Raw genomic sequence first — 9261 nt, forward strand, 5'->3', positions numbered from 1 at the left:
GTAGGGGGTTTTAGCGTTCTACATAACTGCTTTAGTGCCCATAATCCTCTAACAGCGTCTTTTAAAATACAGACTGGTTGGTCTCAACTGCCTGAAGTCACTATCAGTTACAGTATTAATCAAGGCCCTAGGCTACAATGGGATCAGATAAGCCTACGGGCCTTTGGTCATAAAATATTCTGTGAAAACCTTTACCTTATAAATAGTGATATAAGCAATGAGAATCCACTGCCTGGTATTGTACAGGATATTCAAACCTTGTGTGCGGCTATCTCATCTGAACTTGCCACCTTCAGGAGAAGCCTCTCGTTTAACAGAGCCTGCACAAAAGCCCATAAAGACCTAAAAGGTGCCCTTTTGGCTAAACCACGTGACAACGATTCAGTGAAGGCACCGAGGAAGAAATACAAACCCACGAATAAACAGAGGAAAGAGGGGTTAGAACAGAGGCCTGGTTAGATCTAGAGGCAGTAGGGTCTTTTAAAGACATGAAAAAGTTTTGGGATGTTATTAGCCATCCGATGTTTGCAGACGTCGCCTCTGAGAAAATGGATTCCGTAATTCTAGACACATGGGTGGCACATTTTACGAATGTTTTAATCCCGCAAATAAATTGGATGCTCTGAGTCACCAGGAGCTTGAAGGGACCCAGTATATGGAACAAGCAATTCTTTTAAGTAATTCTATTTCAGTAGAATAGGTAGAGAATGACATTTCTAAGAGTACTTGTTCCAAACCTCCGGGTCCGGAAGGGATACCCATCTACCTTTTCAAGGAAAATAGTAGCCTTTGGGCACCAATATTAACCAACATTTTTGGATCTGCTATCGTTGGATCCCTGCCTGCTGCAGGGAAAGAGGCACTAGTTATCTCAGTGTTTAAAAAGGGTGACAGAAAGTATCCATGGTGTTACAGACCACATACTTTAATTGACTCAACCATAAAAGTACTTGGCAGTGTTCTGCTGGCTCGATTAGAAGACTGGGCCCTGGGCCTCTGCCAATAATATGTTGTCGAAAAACTCAATTTGGGTTTAGGCGAAGAATGACTCACTCTCCTACCAATTGTCAGCAAATATAAATATAATAAGTCCATGAAAAGCTCTTTACATCTTGCCTTCATGGACATGTCATGTGTGCTTGATTCTGTCAATTGTGATAGATTCTGATCTATGCTGGGGAATATGGGAGTAGAGGAACCATCATTTGTTATATCTGGAGACCACAGTTAAGATAAGTTATGGTCCCAACGGTGAGAAAACAACGCCCATTCTATTGATGGAAGGGGTCCGTCAGGGTTGTATTCTGGCCCCTTTCCTATATCTTATCAACACCAACTGATTAGAAGAGCATCTGTTGCAGAAAAACGTTTATTACACTAAGATTGGCTGTGATTGAATTCCAACACTCTTATATGCAGACTATGCTGTCCTCATTGCTAGGACTGGAAATAGCCTACAGAAATCCCTTGATGCATTTGTTGGCTTTATGACATCACTGGATTTAAAAAGTAATCACAAAACATCATATGTCATGGTCTGTGGACCAAAAAGAAAGAAGTCAAATATATTTACGGTCCAGGGGAATTTAATTGAAAAAGTTAAAAAAAATGCCCTACCAGGGAATAGGCTTCAACTTTCAGCTTTCATGTGACTCTTTACTTACTCTAAGAGTCCTGAAATCTTCTAGAATAGTGTAGGCACTTTTGTGTTTCACTGCCAAATTGGATCAGAAGCCAGTTAAGGAGTTGCTGACTCTTTATAAAGCAAAATATCTATTGATTACCTCGTACAGTGCCGGTGTTTGGGGGTAATAGGAACTGCTCTAAGCTCCAGGCTGTTCTGAATAATTTTATTAAAAGGCTATTGATGGTACCCAAATGTGCATTGATTCTTTTTTGCCATTTTGAATTGGGTCTGGAACAAATTGAGGATAGACTTGCCCTTGCCCCTTAGTTGCTATGGCAATGGTTTGGATCACCCCGAATTGGCGTTCATAAGATCCATTATTCGAGATTATCTCTCCCTCTCAAACAATGATAGTATCCCATGGTTTAGATATTTGAAACATACCTTACAAGATCTGGGTTTTAAGTGATTTTTTTTAATAACCCTGCAACAATGCCCTACCGAGCAAAATCCGTGATTACCGCTGAATATGCCTCATGGTCCTGTTTACATTATCAGCAAGTCCTGAACCAAAAGAGATCAGTGACTCATTTAAATATCAGAGCCCTGACAAACCAACCTCAATCTTATTTCGTTTTTACAAGGGATCAGCAATAAAGGTTTTACTTAACTAGATTCTGGTTGTCCTTGGTGCACTTTTTGGTAGCTTTCCCGCAGCAATGCAGTTGGTCTAATAACCTTACGTTGTGTCCATGTAACAATATGACAAAACAAAGTACCATACATTTTGTTTTATTCTGTCCTTTGTATAAGACAGTGAGAGTAACATGTTTATCCCCACTGCTGAGGGCACTACGCCCCTGTTCTTATACAGAAGGTTTCAACTACATGCTTTCTATGGAGTCTATTGATATTTGCTCTGCGGTTTTAAACTTTATAAGAGGTGCCATTGTAATTAGAAAGCGGTATGGATAAGGGCAGGTAGATGTATTATATAATTGATTGTTTTTAGTTATTGACACTTTTCATTCAGATCCATTCAGAGTTTATATATATTGAGGACCGTATTAAATTGATGCCTTTATTGTGTTGATGATTGTATAATGAATGAATTGGCATTACTGTCCTTTTAAATTGCACTTGGTTAAATTTGTTTTTATGATGAAATATATTTATGTGCTTTTATGATTTTTTATTAAATCAAATAAAGCTTATTTCGATTCGAGTCAGACAGTGTGGTATCAGTAGTGGTAGGTCGTGGGAGTGCTGACAGGTTTTGATGTGGGGAGGGGAAGGGGCAGGGTGGAGGGTAGTAATCTATGGATTATGGCAGATTACAGGTAAGTAAACATATAAATAAATAAAATGAATGTCAGTGCACGCACTGCATCGCATTTGGCGATGCAGTGCGCCAAACGAAATTTGTTTAATTTATTTTGTTTACTTACCTGTAATCTGCCATAATCCATAGTTTAATACCCCCCACCCTGCCCCTCCCCCTCCCCATGTCACTGCCCAGCAGCACTCCCACGACCGACCGCTACTGTGTGGTATCCATGGGTAGCCTACTGCCCCCTGATCACAAATGAGAAAGCTGGGCTTTCCGGGTGTAGGAATACCTGACCAGATTTGACCAGCCAGAAAACCCAACTGGTAAGATCACTTTAGACTTGGGTCTCAAGAGCAGCACAACCTAGGTCCCTGGCCTCCATCTGACCTCTTTCTAAGACATGGGGGAAAGAAAGTAATGCTCTCTTGTCATGTGGCTGGTTTAGGTCGGTGACAAACAATGCCATTTTACACACACACGTTTCTTAAGTTGCCTTCTTTTCTACACGTTGACTTTTGAAACAAATTTGCTTCCATGACTGCAGAATATCGTTATTAGAAACCACATTTGCTTACATTTCAACTTTGTAGGCATATTATCACTATACATTCAAACATTTAGTACAAGGGATAAAGATCACTCCGCAAATGTTGTTGTTATTTGATTGTCCGGTAAGTGACATAGCTATCATAAGAGGATTACGAATGACAGCCTGGCTGAAGTCTCAGCACAGTAGCATTGATCTGTTTTAATATATAAAAATTAGCATTTTTGTGTGCACTCTGCTCTTGCTGTGAGGTTGCAGCTTGTCGGAATTCCAGCCCTGCTGTTCCTGTTTTCCTCTGCGAGGAGAAATGTCCAACTTGTGACCAAGACTTGCCCCTGAAGATGCTCAAGCTGGGGTAAAGGGGATTCAGATCATCCAGTAGGGTATTTTGGCAGATCACCTGCCCTAAGGCAACTAGGTTAGGATGTGCTTAGTAGGAGTACACTAAACACAGTACTTATATGTCAGTATATATACACACACTGCTTTAGCACAATGGTGAAATTGTTTATTCTTTTCACTGCTATCGTGATGCTAAGAACTCTCATTTGCTTCTGTCTTTTAGCAGCACATATATTATATACTGTGACTGAGCGAAAGGGTTCTAGATCATTTACAACGATTGCTTGGGGAGTCAGTGTTGTCATGTTCTGATGTTGCACAATCAATTTGTTACGTTCCCAAGTTCAGGGGTACATATGGTTGCACTGTGAGTTAGCAGCACTATAGGCCAATATATCCTGAGGCGGGCATAGAATCAGTCTGGCACCATCTCAACATTTATGTTGTCCAACAAACACACAGTTCCTACTGAGAAAGTAGAAGCTGTACAACAGTTTCCTGATAGGCCCCATACTCCCCTTCACATTCATGTGAGGAAAACAATACTCTGGGACTTTATGAACCAAGATGTTTTGCCTGACCAAGGACATCACCATTAATAGACTATTTGTGATGAAACGCCACACCTCAAAAGAAAATGCCTTGCAGAATCTGCATGGTGGCAAAATCGAACAGTATGCTACAATAGTAGAGAGTCACCAGAAACCGCTCACTATTTTCTAAACAATCATTCAACTGAGAAGTTAAAAACATTCAAACACTATCTTTCACAGAACATAACAGTTTTCAACAAACTACAAGATAGAGTCTACAATTAATTAAGTGGTGTCCCAAACACTGTTGCGGCCGCTGACTGCACACATCTTGCTTCATAAAGTCCCTCGCATTAACCAGTGTAATGCATTTGACAGTGATACATCAGCTCAATGTCCACTGCTGGGGCCAAATATATTTCACTGCATCCTTCAAGTGCTTCCTTGGATCGTCTTCTGATGTTGTCAGCCTGTAAACAATTAGGGTTTCCTAACTGGTGCAAAATGAAAGATACAGGAACTTTGCAATACTACTTAAGTTACACTCCAAAACATCACCAAACCATTTGTGACTCCTACTTCCCTTCAACCTGTGAACGCAACTATGCACTGAACCAAGGGTTAACACAACCTAACCAACAAAACACAGAGGGGTTTTATATGTGTCCACATTTGAAGAGGATGAACCATCAAGTGATTCATTGTGGTACTCAAACAATGCTTCAAGCTCCTGTTAGTTTTCTAAGAAAGCAGACCCTCTACCATTGCTTTACCTCTTATCAATGCAATAGGGTATACAACAACATCAACAGAGAGAATGGGGACAACGGGGAAAGGGAAGCAGGAATAAGTGTGGTAAAAAAAATAGGACTAGACTTCCTCTGATTAGAATCATCTTGGTACTGCGAGCAAATCCTCTTTTTCAGGATTCCTCGTGCAGGAGGAGGAATAGGGAACCAGCAAAAGGGAATAGGAGTGCAATAGTTAGGAAGGGGGTTACAATCGGAAAACAGGTTAAATATAGCCATGAGTAATGAAGGAAAGGCTTACCCTTTTTTTGGGCGGATACAATGATGAGTCTTTGACAGACCAGATACCAGGAAAAGACCACTGGATGTCTGGGTAAATGAAGGTAACCAGTGACAATGATTCGCAATTTGAACCACAACAAAGAACAAAGAGCATAAGAACACAGGGCAAAAAGGACACGAGGTGTAAACTGAGGGGATTCAGGAAGGAAGGAAAACAACAAATGTGTTTGAATGAGTATAAGTACAAACCCAAGCAAAAGCAGGAGAACCTTAGCAACAACGCAACTTGTCTCCAAGCTCCTGCTTTCTGTAGAATGGGTCTAAACTATTGCCACTAATTTTCATACCCTGGAAGTGCTCACTGTAACCAAGAAGTGTGAAGTTAATCAGAAACTTAAGTATGCAGACTAGTTGTTATGGACATGTGGGTTCAAACTCTCATTCTCAAAACTTTCTAACCTTTTCCCTATGTTGCACCCCCTATCTAATCCTGATAGCTCCAGAGCAGCAGTATTAACAGATGATACCCATTCTGGATGTTCATGGTTAATCCCAACAAAGTACATCACCATACAGACAATTACTGTGCACACGTCAGATAAACAATTCGGTATCAATGTATTTCAGGACAAAAAGAGATGAAGCTGTTGGTTTGCTGAAAGCTTTATATGGTTCTTTTTGTTGAATATACAAACGCCAGCCGACACGTGTTTCATCAAGCAGGACGAAGCCTGTGAATCATCAGGGCTGTAAAACATATATTTGTCATTGTAAAAATAGAAATAAAACCGAAAAGGTACATACTTAGAAAAACAGCGGACAACAAAGCATACAATAATAAAAAAATATGTAAAAACCGTGTGCACATTGAAAAGCATGTGCAACACAAGTAGAACGTGAGTGCTCGGTGAGTGATCGTGTAAGGCGGTAGCTATGCATAGTGAGTGAGGGTGAGCAGTGAAAAAACAGAGAGCAGCCTCTCGCCGCAGGCACGGTGCATATCACCCCCTAAGAATGGTGTTGGGGATACGCACAAGATAAGTGAAGACGGATGCCCGTATAACCTGGGGCGGTCCAGAAAATCGTATATACTATTGAGATGTGGTAACCAAGATTTACAATATGCAGTGACTCAGAAGCGGTGAAAGGGCAAGTAACGTCATGTGCGGTGTAGAATAACAATAATCCGTGCGTGCGGGTGAGAGTTGAGTTACACGATGGTGGAGGCATGTGAACTAGAAGTGTAGTCCAGTGCCCAAGAATTAAGTAAATTGTATCGTATTGTCTACTTAGGAGATATCATACATGCAGAGGTGACAATCAGAGTCGAGAGAACATTCTCACTATGTCAGTACATAAGACACAAAACACAAAATTCTAGTACACAAACCCAGTAAAATGGTGGGCCTTAAACGTTTTGGTTCAGTCTACAGAATGTAGCTGTGTCACGTAGAGCTTTTAAGGAATAAAATGTGGTAAACAGTCATAATATCGATTCCAAAATATAGAATGGACATAATATCGAAGTAAAAATATAGAATGGACAAAATATCGAATGGACACAATATAGTGGTTAAAAATATCGAATTTAAGGTAAGTAATATCGATTTTCAAAATATAGAAGTCAAAATATCGAAGTATACAATATAGGCATTAAATATATCGATTTTTTAATAATATCAATTTTTTAAAGTGTTTTGTATGTTAGTATATGTGTGAAAAGTGTATATTAATTTTTGTAATGTATGTTTAATGTATTTTAAGTAATGAATTTTATGTTATTTAATTTTTGCGTAATTTAATTCTGTAGCGAGTTGTGGGAAGTAATTTAATTATATTAAATTAAAAATTAATTTTTAGCAATTATTATTAATTTTTAATAAATTTTTGCTTTCTAGTTCTGTAGCGGGTTGTGGGTTTATAGGGGAATAGGGTGGGAAGTAATTTAATTGTAATTAATTAAATATTTTTATTTATTTATTGGTATTCATTTTGAATTTATTGTTATTTTTTAATTGGTAATTCATTTTTATTAATTGCCAATTAATTTGTATTAATTGATTAATTGTTAATTATGTTAATTTTCAAAAATTATTTTCTGTAGCAGGTTGTGGGTTTATAGGGGAATAGGGTGGGAAGTAATTCAATTGTAATTAAGTAAATAATTGTTTTCATTTATTGGTATTGATTTTAAATTTATTGTTAATTAATTTTTAATTGGTAATTAATTTCTATTAATTGGCAATTAATTTTTATTAATTGGTAATTATTTTGTATTAATTAAATATTTGATAATTATGATAATTGTATTAATGTATTTTCTGTAGTGGGATGTGGGTTTATAGGGGAATAGGGTGGGAAGTAATGTAATTGTAATTAATTACATATTAAAAATACTTTTTGTGTATTGATAATTAATTTACTGTTAATTTTTAATTGGTATTAATTTTTATTATTAATTCGTTTTTGTTATTGAAAATTAATTAGTTGTTAAATAATTATGAATAGGTTATTAATTTTTAATAACTAATATGTAGTTGTATTTCTAATTAATTATTACATAATATTAAATTGGTTATTAATTTCAATGAATGTTTTATTGGTATTGATATTTAATTTATTTTTAATAATATATTAAATCATTACTTTCCCTACTGTTAAACTCACTGGAGTGGGAATAGTAATTTTCACCCTCCCGCTATCCAACGCTTTCCCTACTGTTGCACTCTCTGGAGTGGGAATAGTATTTTTTACCCCTACGCTAGCCAACGCTTTCCCTACTGTTGCACTCTCTGGAGTGGGAATAGTAATTTTTACCCCTACGCTATCCAAAGCTTTCCCTACTGTTGCACTATCTGGAGTGGGAATAGTAATTTTCACACTCCCGCTATCCAATGCTTTCCCTACTGTTGCACTCTCTGGAGTGGGAATAGTATTTTTTACCCCTACGCTATCTAACGCTTTCCCTACTGTTGCACTCTCTGGAGTGGGAATAGTAATTTTTACCCCTACGCTATCCAATGCTTTCCCTACTGTTGTACTCTCTGGAGTGGAAATAGTAATTTTTACCCTTCCAATATCCAACGCTTTCCCTACTGTTGCACTCTCTGGAGTGGGAATAGTAATTTTTACCCCTACGCTATCCAACGCTTTCCCTACTGTTGCACGCTCTGGAGTTGGAATAGTAATTTTTACCCTACCGCTATCCAACGCTTTCCCTACTGTTGCACTCTCTGGAGTGGGAATAGTAATTTTTACCCTTATGCTATCCAATGCTTTCCCTACTGTTACACTCACTGGAGTGGGAATAGTATTTTTTACCCCTACGTTATCCAACACTTTCCCTACTGTTGCACTCTCTGGAGTGGGAATAGTAATTTTTACCCCTACGCTATCCAACGCTTTCCCTACTGTTGCACTCTATGGAGTGGGAATAGTATGTTTTACCCCTACACTATCCAACACTTTCCCTACTGTTGCACTCACTGGAGTGGGAATAGTATTTTTTACCCTCCCGCTATCCAACGCTTTCCCTACTGTTGCATTCTCTGGAGTGGGAATAGTAATTTTTACCCTTACGCTATCCAACGCTTTCCCTACTGTTGCACTCACTGGAGTGGGAATAGTATTTTTTTCCCCTACGCTATCCAACGCTTTCCCTACTGTTGCACTCTCTGGAGTGGGAATAGTAATTTTTACCCCTACGCTATCCAAAGCTTTCCCTACTGTTGCACTCTCTGGAGTGGGAATAGTATTTTTTACCCCTACGCTATCCAACGCTTTCCCTACTGTTGCACTCACTGGAGTGGGAATAGTATTTTTTACCCCTACGCTATCCAACGCTTTCCCTA

The sequence above is a fragment of the Lissotriton helveticus genome, chromosome 1_1 (genome assembly GCF_964261635.1).
Source record: "Lissotriton helveticus chromosome 1_1, aLisHel1.1, whole genome shotgun sequence".
Lineage (NCBI taxonomy): Eukaryota > Metazoa > Chordata > Amphibia > Caudata > Salamandridae > Lissotriton > Lissotriton helveticus.